General features: G+C 42.6%; 1 long non-coding RNA gene across 2 annotated transcripts in view; it reads right to left on the minus strand.

Annotated features, from left to right (window-relative positions):
- Nucleotides 1–5,275: 5,275 nt before the first annotated feature.
- LOC112944351 overlaps nt 5,276–19,880 on the minus strand; it is an 18,786-nt gene continuing 4,181 nt past the window's right edge. Inside the window, exons 2-3 of one of the 2 annotated variants that reach the window (XR_003248756.1) lie at nt 6,770–6,835; nt 5,276–5,578 (exon numbers count right to left, since the gene is read on the minus strand). This is a non-coding gene — a long non-coding RNA (uncharacterized LOC112944351). Of the gene's footprint in view, nt 5,579–6,021; nt 6,836–19,880 lie in introns of those variants that run through there. The other variant, XR_003248755.1, reaches the window with a different exon arrangement.

Genomic DNA, 19,880 nt, shown 5'->3' on the forward strand with positions numbered 1-19,880 from the left:
TTCTTGCTCAGTAAATCTCAGATGTGTCCCAGTCTCTGTCATTTTCAGGCCACTGTCTGTGCACTGCTTTCTCTAAGACTGACAGGATACCAGAAATCTTTTCCATGCAATATCTAGATATGCTCAGTTCTCTCTGCACTAAATACATCAAGCTTCTTAAGTTTCCCAGTAAATCATATGTCCCCAACCTTGAACAGTGTTTATGAAAGGACCTAAGACTGCAAGCTTTTATTAAACTAACAGAAAAAAAAATCTCTTTACTGTTGGTAGGTACCCAAGACAGTGACAAAATACAATAATCATTTTCTACATAAAACAAATTAAACTGGTATTTATTCGAGTAATTCATCTTTATTTAATGATTATTTGCTGCTTCTGTATCCACTGTTATCTACTTGTTGGGTTGCTGGCTAAAACACAACAGAAGGAAACCCATCGCAGAAGATGCTAGGATTAAGGGCACGTAATGCCATGGGGCTAGAGGACACTAGAGCTGGTTACCACCTCCAACTTAGGGGGGTCCCTGAAGCCCCAACTGCGGGCAGCAGGGTGGCTTGGACCACAGGATACGYTCCCTGTGTGACCTGCATTTCCTCCCTTTTCCCTAATCACTTGTCCCTGCTGCTGTTTCAGATGGAATCCATAGCTCATGCTGGGATTGTTTCACATATTCACATATGAAAATAAACTTATTTTCAACAAGTTTAGACATAGTTTTTGGTAATCTACACGTGTATTCACATCTCCTGTGAACTGTATACCTCTACCCAAGACTTCATCTCAGGGGTTTTCTACACAAAGGAAGGGCAGTGAAGGGGGAAGGTGCTGCACCTGAACGTACATGGATGCTAACATTTCCCATATTTTATTCAGGTGGGAATGCTCCTTGTGGGTGGATCTGACCCCACCTYGCACCGGGCACCTCTGGGCTCAGCCAGTCTTGCTGGGCTTGGCCAAGATACAACTCATAAATGGTTGTATCTCCATACGAGCAGTTCAGGCTTGTAGGGCAGGCAAAGGAAGGCAAATGTGCCCCCAGTACCGCTGACCTCGCCTTCCATTAAACTCACCAATGTCCTTCTTGCAGCTGCCGGTCAAAGCTACAGATCACAAAGTCTTTGGGGACATCAGGATATCTTGGGAGACATCTTTGGGGACATCATGAGCCAGAGCAAAGAGTCTTTAGAAATACTTTAAACTGTCCTTTTCTGCAAGAGTTTAGCATTGAAAGGAATATCTCCAGCCCTTAGGCAATGAAGCAGCTTCTCTAGGCTGCATGGCAGCAGACAGAAATGAAGCCAGAGTCCTAGGAGCCCATAAAGAAATGTGCTGCATGGAACAGGCTGAAGTTCTGGCTGCCGTTGGGGGTAGTCAGCTCATGTTCCTCAYCTGAGCAACTATTTGCTGTAAGCATCAGTGTTTCTTCTCCTGTTTGAAATCTTCTTTTTCTCAGCTTTTATGCATTTCTTGAAGTTAAGAAGAGGCTCTCTTCCAGATGTCCAATGGCAATGCTGCACAGCTGGGTTGCAAGTCATCTTTCCATATCAGCAATGGAAATGGTAATGTCAAAAGTACTTGTCTGGTTTCCCGTATCAGAAAAAGTCACTGTGTGATATCTGTTTTCCTGGAAATTAGCTTATGGGAGTTATTCAGGGAAAATAGCTCCTATTTCAACTCAAAGCTAAYGGGTTTCAAAACATGTAAAGTCCTCCTTATCAGGAGATTCTGGAGTTACTTAAGAGTGTTGCTACACTAGTCACGAATGGAAGCAATAATAAAAATACAAGTTTATGATCATTGTTTCTTTTTCATGTTTCACTTTGTACATTATAAAAAAAAAAAAAAAGGGAAAAAAAAAGGAAAATAAGAACAGTAGCCACTAGAGGGTGTGGAAACCCTCTTTGAGTTGGTATTTAACTCTGAGAGGATCATGGAAATGGGTCTGGCAATCAGACTGGGTCTCCTATGGGCACGCTATCCTAAAGCATGGAAGGTGTGAGATTGAATTTGAGAAACAGTAGCTCAAAACCTTGATTCCCTGCAGAAGGGCGAGGGCCAGTTGTGCGCAGCAGGAGGACCTGCTGCTTCACAAGCAGCAGCTTACGGCTCTGGACCCGTGAGTGGTGCGAGACGCCTGCGAGGGGGAGGCTGCAGGGCAGTGCCTGCATGACGTGATCTGGAAGGACGGGCGGGATCCTCTCCCGAATATGGGGCATAACAGCTCTTGCTGACAAATTTTAAATAGTGAATGATATTAGATGGGTTTTGTAAGCAGGTATCTAGCRTTGGCAGCGTTAAACTAAGCATTATTAGGCTTAGAATGTTCTACAAGAAGAAGTATGGGAGATGAGAAATAAACTTATATATAGCTTCTGTTTTCTTGTTGTCTTTGACATGGGTTTCTGAGCCCAGCCTCTCCGCAACTCCGCTCACGCTGCCCCAGAGCCGGGCGCAGCAGCGTGGCCAGCGTGAGCCCCGCGCCGATGCTGGGCCCACGTGGAGCRCGTGGCTGACACCACCTTGGTGCCCCAAGGTCTCCCGGGACCTGTTTTGCTTCTCGGGACGCCCTGACTCTCACGGCCGTCCCGCCGGCGCTCCGCAGTGTCCCCCCATCCCACGGTGTCGGGGGACACCGCAGACCAAATCCCAGCCACCCATACTGCTAAATAAACTGGGGTGTAGGCAAGGATAAACTAGGAGGAGCCCCCTAAGTTCGGCTTCAGCCTCACCGACTATTCAAAGCACACTTTGAACCCCACTTGGGTTCCCATGACCGCCGATGGATCCAAGTGCCTTTCAGCAGCTCCCTTCGGCCACCAGCACAGGACTTTCCTGCAACCTTTCAGCCAAGAATAAACACCAGAGCACGTGCTGTGCTAAGAGTCTGCCTCACATTGAGTTTTACAGCTTGTTACCTATCTGAAGCATGATTTTTTACTTCTATCCAGTCACTTTCTGCTGAAAAAAATGTATATATATGTGTGTATATATATAAACATAAATATATAATACACACCAGGATTCAATGCAGCAAATTGAATTTCTGCATTGGTTCTGCATCTGTAACTATGCAGAACCATTTGCTGGAGGACTTCCTCATAGCATTCTGCTCTATTCCTGCATTAAAATTATTTGGTTTTGCACACAGAAGTGCAGTATCAAGATGGGGATCATGCTGGAAAATGTTAGGTAGTTCTCCCACCACAGCCCTTAGGGAAATAAATATTGTGGTTCTTCCCCAGCGCCTAACTTCTTAAAACAAAAGGAGACAGTCAAAAGGAGAGTCCAAAATTTGCTTTGGAAGATTTGAAAKAACAGAATGAACTTAAATAAACAAACAAAAAACAAAAAAAAAAACATTAAAAATCAGCACTGATGAGAGCCATCTTAAATCAAATAATTTATTTAATAATTCCATGTAAACACTTTAGATTTACTAGTAAATACAAGGCTTGCTGTTCTTTTAAATAGATAATTCAAAAAATAAGAATCTATTGTTAATGGCAGGTTTACTAGCGAGCTCTGTGCTACTGTACAACAAGAAACTGGTTTTCTATTGAATTGAACATCATGATTTTCCTTGTTTTGCATTTGTTTTACATAGAGCCCCAGGGACACACATTTGAACTGCTCCCTCACGATGCCACTGCTGACTCTGGTGCACGGGGGAAGGTAGGCAGGAAAGCTCTCCCATCCTGGAATTAGTAAATATTGATGTGAAGGTAGGATGGCAGAACTTGAATGAACACTGTTCCAAAAAAAAAAAAAAAAAGCCTTTTTCACTCAGAAAACAGAAAATAAATCATGAAGAACTCTTTCGGATGTATAAAAGCAATGAACTCCACTGTTTGCATTTACTTTTCAATGTAACAGTACATACACACGTATCCGCAGGTCATGGAAAGCATCCTACAAAGTAAAGTGCAGTGGTTCTGAGGCTGGGCACACCAGTACACTAAAACCAAAAGAACGATAGCTTCTTACATAGTCAAATGAAAAATAAATATCTTTATTTTCTGCCTACTTTATTTCAGTTTTCAAATAAATTTTAAATAAATCTGTACAAAGTATACTGTTACAGTATATATTCATTAACTGAAATGCCTAAATATAACAACACTACAATAAAGCAGTATAGATTGGCACATCTCTAACAAAGATTAACTTTTACACTTAAAAAATACTAACTCCCATGAAAACCCTTAAGATATTTTTGGTATTTTTAGGCAAATGATGTTCCAAACAGGTTACATTTGAATTCTCCTCTATGTTAGAAAGAAAACCACTTGCAGACATTTTGCAGAGAAAGTGAACATCTATGTACTTTTAAAGGGACACTATCAGGCTCATATACATATATATATACACACACACACACACACACATACATATATATGTACATATATCTATATATACACGCATATATATGTATATACATGTATATATGTGTGTGTGCGTATATATGAAGTTTCGGAGAGAAACGTGGATCAAGAAAACTGCAAGTTTTAGACGCCTAAAAGCTTGCAGGGCTCTTGCTGAGCTGTGATCCAGCTCAGGGCCGCGGGCCTCCTCCGGAGCCACGCGTTGCGCATGGGAAGGGAGCAGGACTCGCTTTTCCAGCCGAAGAGACTCCAAGTCCGGCCGTTCCCTCGGCACCCGGAGCTGCACCGCTCCCAGGTGCACACTGCCCCAGGAGTGCTTCGAGCCAACTAAACAAACTGAAAGATAAAAATAAAAAATGAATTTCCCCTTGCAGTTTAGAAAGAATTTGCAGGCATGAATTGAGGGTTCATTTTGCTTTTTTCTTTTGAAAAAAGTTTTTTTTTTTTCCGTTTCTTTTGATCTGACAGTGTCCCTTTGCTCAAAATAAAGGCTTCCATACTATGTAGATTAGATATTGAAGCAATCTCATTCACTACAGACAGGGTGAAAAAGCCAGGTACAGTTCTAAATCCAAGTTTTCAAAAGACAGGATCCAAGAGCAGTTTCAGGACCTTTTGACATCTCATAATTGTCCATTACATGGTTTTCAACCAGGAACTGGGCGAATATATATTACAGCTTAMGAGTGAAATTTTTCTCTCTTCCTAGTTCCTCCATGATACATTAAATCAGTGTTTACATGCTGAAAGTTAATCTTACATTAGAATGTAATGCAATATTGGCTGCAACATAAATCTAGAAATAAATCCAAACTAACATAGATTAAACTCCGTTAAATATTTCCAAGTTAATAAAATATTGACAGTATTATAAAATTACAGTATTTACAATAAGAAAAAAAATCGAGGCTAACACATATCTTTAACAGATGTGGACTTGCAACCGAATCGTGACTCCGTGGCCAGTTTACCACCGAGTTGCATTGCACTATCGTGTTTTCCCCATTAGAGCTAGAGAGGATGATCTAGCGCTGGCTTTGGGAACGCAACTGACTCCTCGTGGTGGGCTGTGGCTTTGAGCACCCAACTGGTAAGAGGAGTCCTCCACAAGGCGTCTGAAGAGAATGCAGGAGCAGGCTCAGCTGCTCAGGTGACAGTTGTGCTATAGGACTGCGAGCAATCAGAACCACCACCGGCTGCAAAAGGGGAGGAAAGGTAGTTTTCAGCTCAAGTGCACAGCTGCAAGGCTCCCGGCTTTATGGCCTCCAACTAAGGCTGCAGGAGCTTTGGTTTGCACGAAAGGGAAGATAACTTTAGCTTCTGTTTCACTGGGATGGCATTAGTCGATTGAGCTCCTTAAAGGGACATAGTCAGGCTGCAGTTCCACTGAAAATGCTCTTGCCCACCGTAATCTATGGGATAGAATATCTGGAGTCACGTTTTTGTTGTGCTCCGTTTTGTTGGGGAGGATGTGGGTGTGGGTTTTTTTCCTTCTTTTTTTTAATTTATTTTTTGGATTTCATTTGGTCAGAAGAGAAGAATTTGGCTGGGGCTGAGCACTCGGCTCATTTTCTATTCCTCACCAGCTTCTCTGTTTCTTGAGTATTAGCAAAACACTCTTGTGTCGGCTTGCAAACACTCGCAGAAAAGGAAGCTCTGGCACTTCCCAAGCTTCTTTGGCTTGGTATAACCGCCAGATCCTGCAAATCGTATGGGTCCTCTACAGGATTGGATACGGACCCTCCAAATCCTGCGGTTTTGGAGTCTCACCTGCCTAACAATGTCCTTTTAAGGCTCAAACCATTTACCTGCCTTTTCTCTCTGCTTCGGAGCAAGAGTTTGCCAGGAGCTTAGAAAAGGTGATGTCCAAATTCTCTCCCTCCTCCCCATTTCATGCTTTCTTTACAAACGAGAAGGTTTGCCTTCCAGCAGAATAAATAACAAAACATATGAAGGAGTGGGAAATCATGTCCGAATCCTGCTCCTCCCCTCCCTTCCCCCAGTCCTGCTTGCTGTAAAACAGAAATGTCATTTCCGAGCGTAAACTGTCGAATCAATATTTTCTCAGCTCAAGCCTGGAGACTCTGGTGAGAGAACTACCCCCAGGCTCCCAAAAGGCGACCCAATTTACGCATCTGGAGGGCTTCCTAGCAGCTCCCGCGCCAGGCTGATGGGAACACCTGTATCCTTAACAGTATCCTTTAAAAATGTTAAGCAGCAATCGGTAAGCTCGGGTCTACGTTACCAACAGAAGGGTCTAGGTCCCGTGGGCTCCTTTTCCAGAGATGCAGATCAGGAAAACGAGAAAGAAAACTTGGAACCTTTCATTTACCTGCTGGTTTGTACTGGGGGGAGTGGGGAATGAGAGAGACGAAATGACAACTGACCTTATAAACAAAGGTATGTTTAGGGCTTCTGGTTTCAGGAATAAACCGATATTTACTGGTAAAAGTCTGCCAAAAAACAAAAACAGAAACACAGGATTACTGGTAAATATTGGTTTATCTGGAGAAGACAAAAAAAAAAAAATAAGAAAAAGAAAAAATCAGAAGGTCATTTTGTTCCTGATCTCCATAGGTTCAATTTCTGCAGTCCTGGGGCACGCTACGCTGGGACGAGAACACGCCGGCGCGGGAGCTGAGCGCTCGCCTAGCGCCTCCCTACGCTCAGCTGAATTTTTGGCAAACCAACACCTCAAACCAGAAGCCTCATGTTTCAAGGAAAGCCGGATTTCTTTTCTGTGCCTCTTTCTGGATTTTCTCCCTTTCCCCAAAAGACTGCAGCTAACCGAGCGGTTCTGGAAGGTGTTTTTCGCTGACAGCCCAGGAGATGGAAAGCTTTCATTTGAAACTACCTGGAAATGAAGTTGTATATAATATGGTATCTCATGATGAAGGCTGCTTGCACCTGAGCCTCTAGGTTTGGACTGCTGTCAACGGCAGGAGACACCATAAAATATACAAGACTGCGGGTATATTTTTAATAAAGGATTTTCTTATAAGTGGCATAAACCCATTTGTTTTATTTACATGCTTATTTATTTCCAAAAATATAGAGTTGGTCCACATTGGACAAGAGAAATCAAGAAGTCATACAGTAGAAGAGTTAAAACTCCAACATTTAACCAAAGTACAATGAAATTCCAGAATTCTGTGGCTGATTAAACCACAAAAACATACACATGAGCCACACAGACATTTGTACATATAGCATCATATTACCAATAATATTTGCAAACATGAGGTCAAGATGGCTAAAAAAGTCAAAAACAATAGAACAGAATATAGATCATGACTGAAAAGAAGCAGGTTTTCAATGACTTTAACTACCAAGGGAGAATACAACTCTCCAGAGCTGCTTCAGTTTTGTTTTGTTTTTCCTTGTACTGAGAAAAATTCTAATTTGTCATCGCGGGGCATTAAAATTTTGTATTCATATTTGACATGGTGAGAGCCAACCACATTTGACTTCCTAAACACAAACTCAACAGTGACAGTAAACCAGCCCACTAACTACATGAACAGCATCACAAAGAGCAAATTCTTTATTTATTGTACCTTGGAAGATACCAGAATGCACGTGACCGAAGTATAAAATACTGCGGAACTCCACCAGTAACCSCCCAGGAGCTGGCTGTGCTTGGTAGTGATGTGCCGATACTGCACACGCACATGGGGAAACACGAGCCGTGCCTACGACCTTCTGGGCCAAAGACCTGCGACGGCCTCCTGGACAGAGACGCTACCGAACTTAAGTTCCACAGGAACTTAAGGAAGCATTTCTTCACTGTGAGGGTGACAAAGCACTGGAACAGGCTGCCCAGAGAGGTTGTGGAGTCTCCTTCTTTGGAGATCTTTAAAACYCGCTTGGATGCAGCCCTGTGCCACGTGCTCTAGGTRACCCTGCGTGWGCAGGGGGGTTGGACTCGATGACCTCTGAGGTCCCTTCCAACCTTCGGCATTCTATGATTCTATGAACTAGCCCAAGGCCTACAGGACTGCTGCATGGTGCCGAGTTGCACAAAGTGAAGCCAAAGCCAAAACTGCAGCCCCAAATTTACAAACCTCCAGTTTTACACTAAAGCTGTGCAAATTCCCCAGGCAGGGTCTCCTTCCCACACCCCTCAACGTGCTGGCCCTGCCCATCTCCTCTAGTCCCAGCCCAGCAGATGCTGTGCTGTCAAACATCACCTGGAAAAGAAAAAAKAGGGTGGATTTGATACCCTTCTTGCGGCTGTGGGGTGGCTGAGGAAGGTCCCAATGAGGTTCGTCTTTCAAAGAAGGGATTCCCTCTCTTGCTACAGGTAATTTTGGGCATTGAGGATGAAGGCCCTGTCTACCTTTCTTGGAAGACTGCAAATCCTCAAGCCTGAACAGACTTACAGTATTAGAGGAAGTGATATCTGACTGATGAGTGATTTCTTTTTTATTTTAAACTACTTCAAACCACTTTTTTTTTTTTTTTTTTACTTTAAAAATGTCAATCTGATGACAGCTGCAGGAAAAATAAGCACAAAAAGAGGCATTATCCCTGTGTTATGGCCTCGTTCAGCTACCTATTTACTCATCCTCATCGTAACAATATCTCTGTGTCTGCAAAGGTTGGAAAGAACACATTGCAATGTGTATCTTTCAATTAAACTTTTTCAAATAAAGGTGAAGTGTGCTTCTAATCTCCATGTTTGGGTTCTTTTGCAGAGCAGAACAAGGAAAATAGGAAAGACAATTTTGGCACTCCGGGGAGGTCTACAAGAAGACAAGCAAATCAAACCCTATGTGGGGCAGAACTACAGCAAAAGGGTATACATTCATTTTTTCTTTTTCAAGTCATATTTGACATTCACAATACTAGGCCCAGTCCAATGTGGATGCAAGTATAGAGCTAACTTACAGAACACCAAGAGTAATTATCTGTACCTATACGGATTTAAAGGCAGGAATACTCAGTACATTGAAAAAAGAAATACTATTACCAAAACACCAGAGCTTTAGCAGCAGTTAAATGGAAACATTTACTGCCGTGCAGTTTTCTATGTGGACAGACAGCTTTTAGTACAAGTCACTATTGTCATCTGAGTCTGTAACAATTTTTGTTTTTCTGATTTGTGTTCTGGAGTATCTCTAATCTCAGATGTGGAATATATATTTAAAAAAAGGGCTGATCCCATGCAGCTGGGTACGTACAACACTCCCAAATGAAACCCAAAGCCCAAATTCCTACAGAGCGAGCACAAGAGATTTTTCATTGTCTTACATCAAATAACTAACATGCAAACATATCACAACTTTTTATATATATATTTTTATATATAACGTACTTCAAATTTAACTAGAATTGAGCAATCTAATGAAATTAGTATTTCTAGGGAAAGGGGATACAGGTTCTGTCATTGTCAACCACCAGGATACCAAGGGAAAAACAGCATGGGAACACCTTGGAGTGCTAATGAACGGTATTTAACATGAGTTCAAACACAACTGCATCTAAGATCCTAGCATCTAATTGTACAATATCCAGATATTTCTTACGGTAGTCTTTATACAGCTCTCGTCTATTTACTTCTTCTACCCAAAACCACGTCCTGAGGGAAAGATACTCTTCCTTCTGAGCAGGCAAATCATTTAAAGGCTAATAACAACAATATCATTAGAGTATGAAAAAGTACTTTTTCTTTGTATTCTGCCTTGCATTTCGCACGGTCAGACCTAACCAAACTTGGCTAGGCCCTTAGTCACTTCCAGGCTCAAGAGAGGTCACTAACATCAAATGACTCCTCTGTGGGCTCCTAATTGCCAATTCATATTTTTAAGCCCCCATATATTTAAGATTAATAGAAAGACTTGAGGCTAAACTGGGTGGTTGAGCTTAATGTTTACTCTTCGCTATCTACATCTCCTGAAGGCAAGGAGAAGAGGAAAAGCAAGGGGATTTGCTGTGACTTCTGGAGGTTTAAGATGTCTCAACCTAAACTAGAGCAGTGTAGGGTTGCTCTAGCTTACACCAGTTACCTCTGCTTCCTTACATGTCTCCTGGAAGGAAACGCAACAAAGGCATGCATGAACACACACGTACAGACACAGACAACACTCGCTGGAGAGCAGAGTTGCACCAGAACGGCTTTCGTGGCCTGGAAAATATTGGACAGGCCTTTTTCTGCACCCCTTYCCTTTTTGCTCAATGCCAAGACCAAAACCTTTCAGATTTTTGGGTCAAAACAAAATAAAACTGAATTGATCCAGAGTTAGTTGCTGAGGCACACTCTGGAGTGTGGCAGCCCTGCACTTTGAGCTCAGAGGAGGGATCTGAATTAGGGCTGTCACATCACAGGAGAGCTCAAGATTTCATCCAACCAACTATTCTGGGGTTCGTTTCTTTCTTCAGACAGCCAGGCTTTGCAGTCTGGACCTAAATGCACTCACAATAAAAATTTAATGATCAGCCATTCGCTGCCACACAACGTTGGTTTTAGTGAATTGGTGTTTTCCAGGGGAAACTCGCTTGTTAAGAGGCTGTAGGCCTACTCAAGACCTCCCCCATGCTCAGGAAGTCTTGGGTGGCCATCTCAAACGTGACTTTTGTCTGTCTTTGGACTTCTGTGCTACCTGTGATGAACATTGGCTAGAACAGAAGAAGGAACCATGAAATTGCTCTTCTTGTTACATGAATAATTTTTAAATATTTTCTCAGGAGGACTTTAACAAAACATTTAAAAATATTCAAATAAAGATGAGCTGACTCTCCACCTCCTGTTGTTTGTCAATATGTCCAAAGATTCTGGTAGATTACCTGGAAAACGAGATCTATCTTTGCAGAAAGTATACTGCTTGTCACCTATCACGCACACAAGCAATAYAGCATTTCAGTTAAACCTTCTCAGACCAGAGCTAAAGGTCACTCATCTGCAATTCTCATTATTAGTATGTTATCTAGTCATGGACAATTCTAAACTATTTTTTAACAAGAGCTTATTTTTGCTAGCAAGTTAGTGCTTCAGCCTCAAGCTACTTCAAAACTTGCAGTTACACCTTTTGCTCTAGCATTTCTGCCTTAGCCTCTTGAATTTCAGAGAGGCTCCTCATCTTAATCATGTCAAAAGACTGGATCACACACAGGTATGCACTCAAACACACAATTTGCTCCAGAATGAAACTTAGAAGTTAGTCAAGTACAATGAGAAAGTACAGAAAATTAACCGTTCTTTCGTTTCTACAGACTGAGGTTTCTCCTTTCTCCCTGGTATACTGAAAATAATGGTTCTCTGAGGCCTCTGGCTCTTCAAAGCCCCTCCAAATATATTTAACTTTCAGATCACAGATTAGCTGCCATGGSTTTCAATCTGCTTCACAAGAGTTGGACTTTGGTCTTTTGAAAGAGTATCGCTGGACACTTCCTTCATAGCTGTTTTACTGTACTGATTCGCACCTCAACACTCGAGCTCTTTCATGCCAAAAAGTTCTGCCTAACTTGGCTATCCGTAATCTTTCAAGGCATCTATGGAGTTACCAYGTCAAGACTAAGGATTTTTAAGTTTCTGTTATTCTCCTCTCTGAAGTTTTATAACACAAGACTCAATTTTAGTCCAGCTTCTTCCACTCCTGGGAATGCTGAACCTGTAATTGTACTGTGGTCACTATTATTTAATGACTCAACTGTAATTATACCTTGAACCAATTCTTAYGCTTTAGTCTTAAATCAAGGCTAGCTCTAGAATAGGCTGTTAAAAGAAATGAATCTTTAAGCAAATCAGGCTTTTTGTTCACCAGAATGTTAGCCAGTTCCTTCCAAAACAACTTGGCCAGAAACCATGGCCATAGTTGACATTATTCTTTCTTACAGGTTTATGAAGACTCAGATGTCCCATGAAATTCTTTTTTTTTTTTTTTTTTTTTTTCTGGAGCAGAAATTTTTCTAATACATCTGTTTCATTACAATTTGGGATTTATATCCACTTAGATTTGACTGCATGGTCATCATTAGTCCAATTTCCTCTCGGATTTTATGGCAGCTTTTGTAGAACTCGTGCTCCTTCACGCCTTTATGACCCACCATGTCTGCCCAGTGTAGTTTAATGCCAGGTATACAGCATCTCACCGATTTTCACTGTCTCTCCCCTCCTCCATGTTTCATCAAGGTCAGCTAAGTCAAGGACTTTTTACATTCCTGGGCTTTCTACTCACCTAGTTTTGTTTAATGTTTATACACTGGTATAAATAACTTTTTATTTGTTTGGTTTGGCCACATGCCTATTTCTTACTCATCTCTATAGTCCAACATGGCATTACCCTTCCGCAGGACACGTCTCTGGTCTCAGCCTCCTCYTCCTCTGCATGAATGAAAATGTACTGCTTGTCCTCTGGTAGAAGCAGGCATACATTTTTGTTACTGACACATGCATTCTGTGTCTGCATTCAGCCCTTGGGAACTTCCAGCCTTCCACTAGCACCATGTTTGAACGGTCCTCCAAAAACCTTGCCCACTTTCCGTGCCACCAATTTCCACGTCACTGAAGCGCAACCGAGCTCACACTGCAAAGCAGTAAGTTCTTAAATCCGTTTTTTTTTTTTTATCGTACTCTTTCTATCACTTTTCCTATCACATATTGGGACTTTAGGAAAAAGGTACACCACGTCCTAGCCATTGCCTTCTTCACAGCCATCCAAATTTTGCTTCCCAAATATGTGAACCTACTTCATATGCGAAGATCACAGCCCGCGATCGTTCCAAACACTCTGATAACTTCCGAGATTTAGTTTTGCACCCATCAAGCAACTCATTAGACGTTGCTCATAATAATCATGAATTGAGCCTGTATTTACAAGCCTGTATTGAGCCTGTACAAACCCTCTGCCATCCAAGCCTCTCAAAGCCATCTCCCCAGTTTCTGGGGACCCCTTCAACATGCAGAAAATGGCTGATTTCCTTGACCAAGGTATAAACAAAATTACAAATTACTCCTATACTCCCATCCAATTCCAAGTTTCCTCTGATGAAACAATGAAGCCACTAATGCTGAGGGGAGGATAGGTGTTAATTCCATCTCTTCTTCTCCATAGCCTCAAGATGCTTACTGGAGCTCTGAGCACTGCCACTTGTTGCACTGTGTGATATTTTATCACAAGCTGGCCACTCATTAAGAGAGCCCTCTCTGCACCACCTGTGTGATTCCTAGTCCAGGCAAGCTGATGTTCCTCAATTTCCATAATTAAATTAGGATGTTTACTTTACAACCCTATAAAGTCCATCTTTAAACTAAAATAGAACTTGAATGAAAACTATTTCTTTTATTGCTTTAATCCACCAATTAGACAGTTTGATTGCACAAAATAAGTTACATATGGTCTTGCAGAAACTTGCAAGGCCACATTTACCAGGATTTCTATTGCCAGGTGCAGTTTGGAAGCCAACCTTTTTTTTGAATTGAATGGGCCCCTGAACATAGCAAGGATCAAAAGACATATCCACAAACGAAATGGTTTGCATTCATGAAAGCAAAGATGATGATTACACTAATTTGCAGTCTTTAGTTCACAATTATTAAAGCTAGAAAATATTTCAAAGCATCGAGTGTCTGTTTTGCTCATAAGATCTTCTTGATTTGYCTGGTAGTCCTTCAACAGCCCCAACAACAGTAACCATACCATCACAAAAACTGTAGCACCTAAACAATACAATCTTTCCAAGAAAAAGAAATTTAGACCTAGTTTATTACCCTGCATCTGACAAGACACTAGCTTCTCTTCCTCACCTCTGGTGCTATAAGCACAGAAGTTTTCTTAAGTTGTGTTGTTCTTAACAACATAATTCCTGATAAGCCAATATTACGTTGCCAGCTCTCCTCATAATCACGAGTTTTAAACACCAGATTTTACCAGTCCTTTATGCACACTCCCTAGCCCAGTCATTCCGTCAAGTCTTGACCTTGTGAAGGTAAGACTTCACAATTTGCTTAGAAATGAGAAAGCAGGTCCTTCCTCTGCTAGACCAATGCAGAAAGGGTCTTAAGACAAGGGCTGTTCTTTGAAAACCAACCGCCTGCATGCAGACACCCAGGCCAACCTGTAAGTCTAAAGCAGTCTGAATCCACTGGTGTGGAGCCAGGAGAGCTCCCATATTCCCAAAGAACTGCTCGTTTTAGACTCCTCTGTTTATATAAAAACTGCATAAAAGTCAAATGTAAGAAAAGCAAGTCCCAGCAGTTGAGGACTGCAAACAATAAAGCCAACAGCTTACATTGCACTCACAAAGTATTAAGCAACCAGCACAGATTTTGGAGAAATAAAATACAGTCCATAGTAAAACACTATGACAACCTCAACCTGGATGTTAGAAAGACATGCAAGGCAATGGAGTTAACCTTAGGATTCGCAGCAACACTCTGAGCTGTCCTATCCAGACAGGTCCGACTCCACAYGTGCATATGCGCTCTTGTACTTTGGCATATGACAACACATCTTTCTATCTGGGCAATTTAGAAAACAAAACAAAAAGCATAAAAAAAGAAAAAAAATTAAAAAACCAACCTGCTCCCTCCCCTCCTTCCCCCAAATCTCTGAGCAGAGCTATCTGAAAGGCACTGAAGACCTGAGAGGCCCAGTGATCTAAATCTGTGTCACACATCAAGAGATTTTTCCTATTAACAGAAAAAAAATGAAAAGCAGCCACTGCTCATTTTCTCCACTCTCTACTCGCAGCAGTATAAATCACCCAGGCATATACATGATATAAGCTTAGCCCCCTCCAGCTAGCTTGCAGCTTTATCTCAAAACTTGGTATATTAACCCAGCTTAAAACACAGAGCTGAAAACATGTGGAGTTCAACACTGCAGCACGGGCTCCACAGGTCATATTTCCTTGCACACTGGCCCTAAAGCCCCATATATCAACACTGAAGCCCCGTGTATCAATGTTGATCCATTCCAGAGCGTTTCAGCATTGACCCAGTAAGATCATGTGAGATCCCTCTGAAAGCAAATGAGCCGGTCAGGCTGGAGGCCCAAACCTCCCAGCAAGTCTGCAAGTGCAACAGTGCCACTTCATGGTCAAACTGAGCGAGCTGCTAACAGCAGAGCCACCTCCTACAGCAAGACAGCCACAGAAATGAATGGAAAGCACAATCTCTGTACCATGCCCCAAATGAAACCCAGGCTCAGCTGGGTCAACGTAATCGAGGGGATTCAGATGCAGTTTGCAAGCCAGTCTTACAAACAGCTGTCCATGAAAGTCAACAGGCTAAATGAGATGACATTACGACATTTCAGTCTACAGAGGTTTCTCCTTAACGGCGCTCTAAATCTCCTAAGCCTGCACTCACCCTCGCTAGGACACCCTGCTGATCATCTCCCCGAACAGCCACTCTCCGAGTGCTCACTAGCCGAAAGGGACACATCCTTCTACTCCGCAGGTTGTAACCCCACACGTCTCTCAGCTGCAACAGAAAGAATGAAGCTTTTCTTCACCTCCTGCATATTTCAGGGTAGTGTTTCAAAAAAAAAAAGAAATCCAAAAAACAGAAAACCTGCATTACAACCAGAAAAGCTCAGAACAAACTTCTATTGCCAGCATTAGAGCCAGTCCTCCTTCCACTTCAGTTTTCTCCATGTCCTAGGCCAAAGAAGAGACTAAGATATTTTCGCAAAGCTAAAGGCAGGAAGATGRACAGCAAACCAACTAGTGACCAGCAAAGCTAAATAACCAGGTTAACCTAGGGARCTCTCTGCTGACAAAGAAACAGAAGACAGACATTTAAAATAGTCACTTTATCAGTGATTCGGGGGTTTTACTCTCCARAACCTCTAGCTCGGCCCAGGGGACCTCGTGCCCGCTAGTGGCTAGCACACAAGGGGCGCTGCTGGAGCTTTTCTTTTGAATCTAGTTTGCAGGCTCTGAGACTGCTCCAGATAAAACCCAAATTATGGTACATAGGGACCTCAGAGCCACTTCCAAAGTGCTCCTCACAGCCCAGGACCACCCTGGGATGTTCAGGGTGAGGTTCCAAGTCACCCCAGAAGAAACAACATCCATAGGCTTTCTAAACGCTGTCTAAGCAGGACCTTCCTCTAAGCAGGTTGCCTTGCTTGGGCCCTGGCAAGACAGTCAGAAMCCAAATTCTCATTTTGAACAAAGGACTACAAGCAATATTGATCTTAATAAAGATATCRAAGTATTATTTAGAAATAACCAGTCATTCATTCTGTCTTAATTCACTCAACCCTCAAAAACAGAWAGTAGGGCCAGAAGTCCTTTATTTTTGTCTTTTCTCACTTACTATCCAGTTGCCATTTCCATGAAGATAGGCCTCATTTCTCACTACACAATCTCAGCTCTCGTCTGCGCCATGTTGCCTCAGATGAGCTACAGGGGCGTTCCTGACGTTCACATGACACCACGTACACGATGTTTCCACGCTCCCTCCCGAGGCGCTCTCGGGCTCCCAGCAAACCCCGTTTCTCTGGTTCCAGCCCCACGGCGCCGCCGCGGGCTGCGGAGCCCCGCACGCTGCTGCCCCTGCTCCACATCCTTGGYGCTCCTGCACTGTGCAGCTGCCCTGGGGGCCAGGATCCTCGGGAAAGCTCTGACAGCTTTCCAGAGCGGCAATAACCTGGCTGTTGAGGTGTTTCTCTGTAAATGACCCCACACGTCCTCCACCTTCAGCACCGCTTTGTAGGCCAAAACCTTCAAGATGGGGCCCGTAGGTATCTGAAACGTCCAGTCCTGCCTGCCTAGCCCTCCTATCCCACTACATGTTCTCTGAAAGCTGCCATGGTCTATTAAACTTTTATTTTCTCATCCTCCAACTGGYTTTTCCAAGGACAAGATGCCCTTTGCCTGTGACGGGTAGGAGCTTTTCCTCCTTCCTCTTGCTACGACCTGCTCAAGGCCCCGAGCTCCTCACCAGCTACAGCAGCGGCCCCGCTGGCAACAACAGCATCTCACCTGCTCACAGGTGAGCACCTCAGCACACAAATCTGCCTGTCTGTCCACTTCCAAAATGCACCATGTTTCATAAYGCTTCCACAGCAACCCAGTTGCAATGAAATACCAAGCCTACCACTGCTTGAGTTACCCTGCAAGCACCAAACCGTTGACAATTTACTATTTCCTTCACCACACTGTGTACAYTCGGAGCTGTATCAACTACAACCAATGCATGGTGCAGGAAATCCTTCGCAGTCCCCCAGTACGTTGCGAGAAATGAGGCTTTGCAAAGTGCGAYGGAGATGGACTGCAGCCCACGCGCGCAGATGCTGCCAAGGCCCAGCGCCATCAAGAGCTGACACTTTTCAGAAGGACAGAAAATAAGAAAGCAGGGAAGCTAGGCAAAACCTCCAAAGTCAGATACCAGAAATCCCCAGCTCAAAGGGCACGCGAGCAAGGAGACGGCGTCGCTCCCACACGCCAGCCCAGCACCACCATGTGCCACCAGCTCACGGCTCTCAGCGATTCCCACCCAAGAGATCTAACCTGCAGGCAAGAGAGTACCCAAACATTAGGTTCAGGTTCAAMTAGGCTTTTAAAACCCGTTAGCATTTTGAAAGTTCATCAAATTGTCCTTAACTCACTTTAAACTATATTTATGTATCTCCCTGCCACATTTGCAGCCCACACACACAACATTCTGCAGCAGCAGAGAATTAAATCATGGGATAGTAACCAGCATATAAAGGAAACACAGGCTTGGAATAAAAAGAAAAAAGAAAAAAAAAAAAGAAAAAAGCTTTGGGCTGAAATTATTTCATTGTTACAAGCCACACAGGAGTGCAACAGCTCAAGGAATCGAGAAGAAAAATGGAACTAGCTTGTTTACCTTGTCGCTTGGGTCAAAACATTTTGACAACTCTGTGCATGCAGTAAGCTCCTCTGCTACCAAAAAAATAATCAGCTCCTTCCACCTATCTGTACACACCGGGAGATAAAACCACGAGAGCAGTATTCGTCGGGAGAGACATGCATGCAAAACAGCAAGCCTGGAACAAGGAGAAACCGACCCTAGACTCCGTTCTCAAGTAGTCCGAACATCAATGCTAACAGTGACCCTTCAACTACACAAGTGGGCAGCGGGCAGAGGAGGAGAATAGAGTTAAATGAAAAGTTAGATAAGCCTGATAATAAGCAAAGGAAAAAAAAAGGTTCAAAACAGGATTTTAAAGTTGCAGTTAAAAAAAAAAAAAAAAATCTTGACAGTGTCCTTTTAACAGAGAAGCTCTGCAGGATTTTAAGTAGAATTCTATCTCCCGCAACACGCTCCAAGACAATAAAGAAGCATTTTGAACGGGCAWACTGCTGTGTCGTGGAATAATTTGTTTCTGCTATGTTTTATCAAGTCGCCTATGGAGGCGATGGAGGCTCATTTGCCTGCACACTGCATGAGCAAGAGCCAGGAAATTTGTTGGGTTTAGTCATACTTGAAATTTTCACGTTTTGCAAGAGTCCCCCAAAATATAAACCTGTTTTAGCATTCTTGTACATTAATGTCAGGATTTCCACTTCGAGCTCCCACAGCTTTTGAAACACAGTCAATCAGATTTGGTATATGCCCTGAAAGAAGAAATGGAAGGTCTAGGTTTCAAGCAAGCAAAAAGAAAAATAAATAAGGTCAGTGCTCTGCAAGGTGTTGGATCCAAACTCGCTCGGATCCTCTGAAGTCTTCAATCCCAAAACAGTTAATAATTGTACTTAGGCAAGGAAAAAAAGGGTTTCAGTTGCCCAACTTAGAGAAAATAAGAAGTGGCGATGTTTGAGGAAGGGAGAGTGTGCAAGTGCAAAAATATAACATGCCATTGTTCACCACCTTATAAGAAATCGGAGAGTTTCATTGTCTCTCTTTTTTTTTTTTTTTTTTTCCCTCTTAAACGCCCGGGAAAAAAATACTTCCCAAAGGTCAGTTTGAGAGTTTACAGGTGCCTAAACTACATCAAGGTGGAAGCATGAAGCAAAGACATGGCAGAAACTTCAGGTTTTCCCAAACGGCCATCAAAAAGGTGCACGTGCTTTTAGTAAAAATGCATATCTACCAAATCTCCACTGACTACCAAAAGGCCACTTTGCATATGAGAAGTCGCATCAATTGGCGATGCCAATGCTTGGTTTTTTGCCTTCTCCTTCCACCCACCTCCCCAATTTTTTCTTTTTTTTTTTTTTTTTTCCTTGGGAGACATACAGCGCCACTGCATTAGAACGTACAAGAAATGAAAACAGTGAGTACGACTGATATAGATCCATTGACTTTTTATTACAAATGTACTTGATCACTTGGCTTCAAAAAGTTTAAATCAATCCCTATTTTCTGTACGCCAGTACAAAGTAAAATCTATTTTACAAATTAAATACCTAAAAAATTTGACAAAAATATTAAAGTTTGATGGAAAAAACAGTTATAAAAATCTTAAATCCCCTTTTAAGAAGGTAAGAGACAACATCCCCTCCCAGCCCCACAGTCCTGTTATACAATATTAATAGTCATTTTTAGAATAGGTAGGTATGTTATATTTTGCTGTTAGC

Source organism: Nothoprocta perdicaria, unplaced genomic scaffold, assembly GCF_003342845.1.
Source record: "Nothoprocta perdicaria isolate Ctin4 unplaced genomic scaffold, notPer1 scaffold_166, whole genome shotgun sequence".
Classification (NCBI taxonomy): domain Eukaryota; kingdom Metazoa; phylum Chordata; class Aves; order Tinamiformes; family Tinamidae; genus Nothoprocta; species Nothoprocta perdicaria.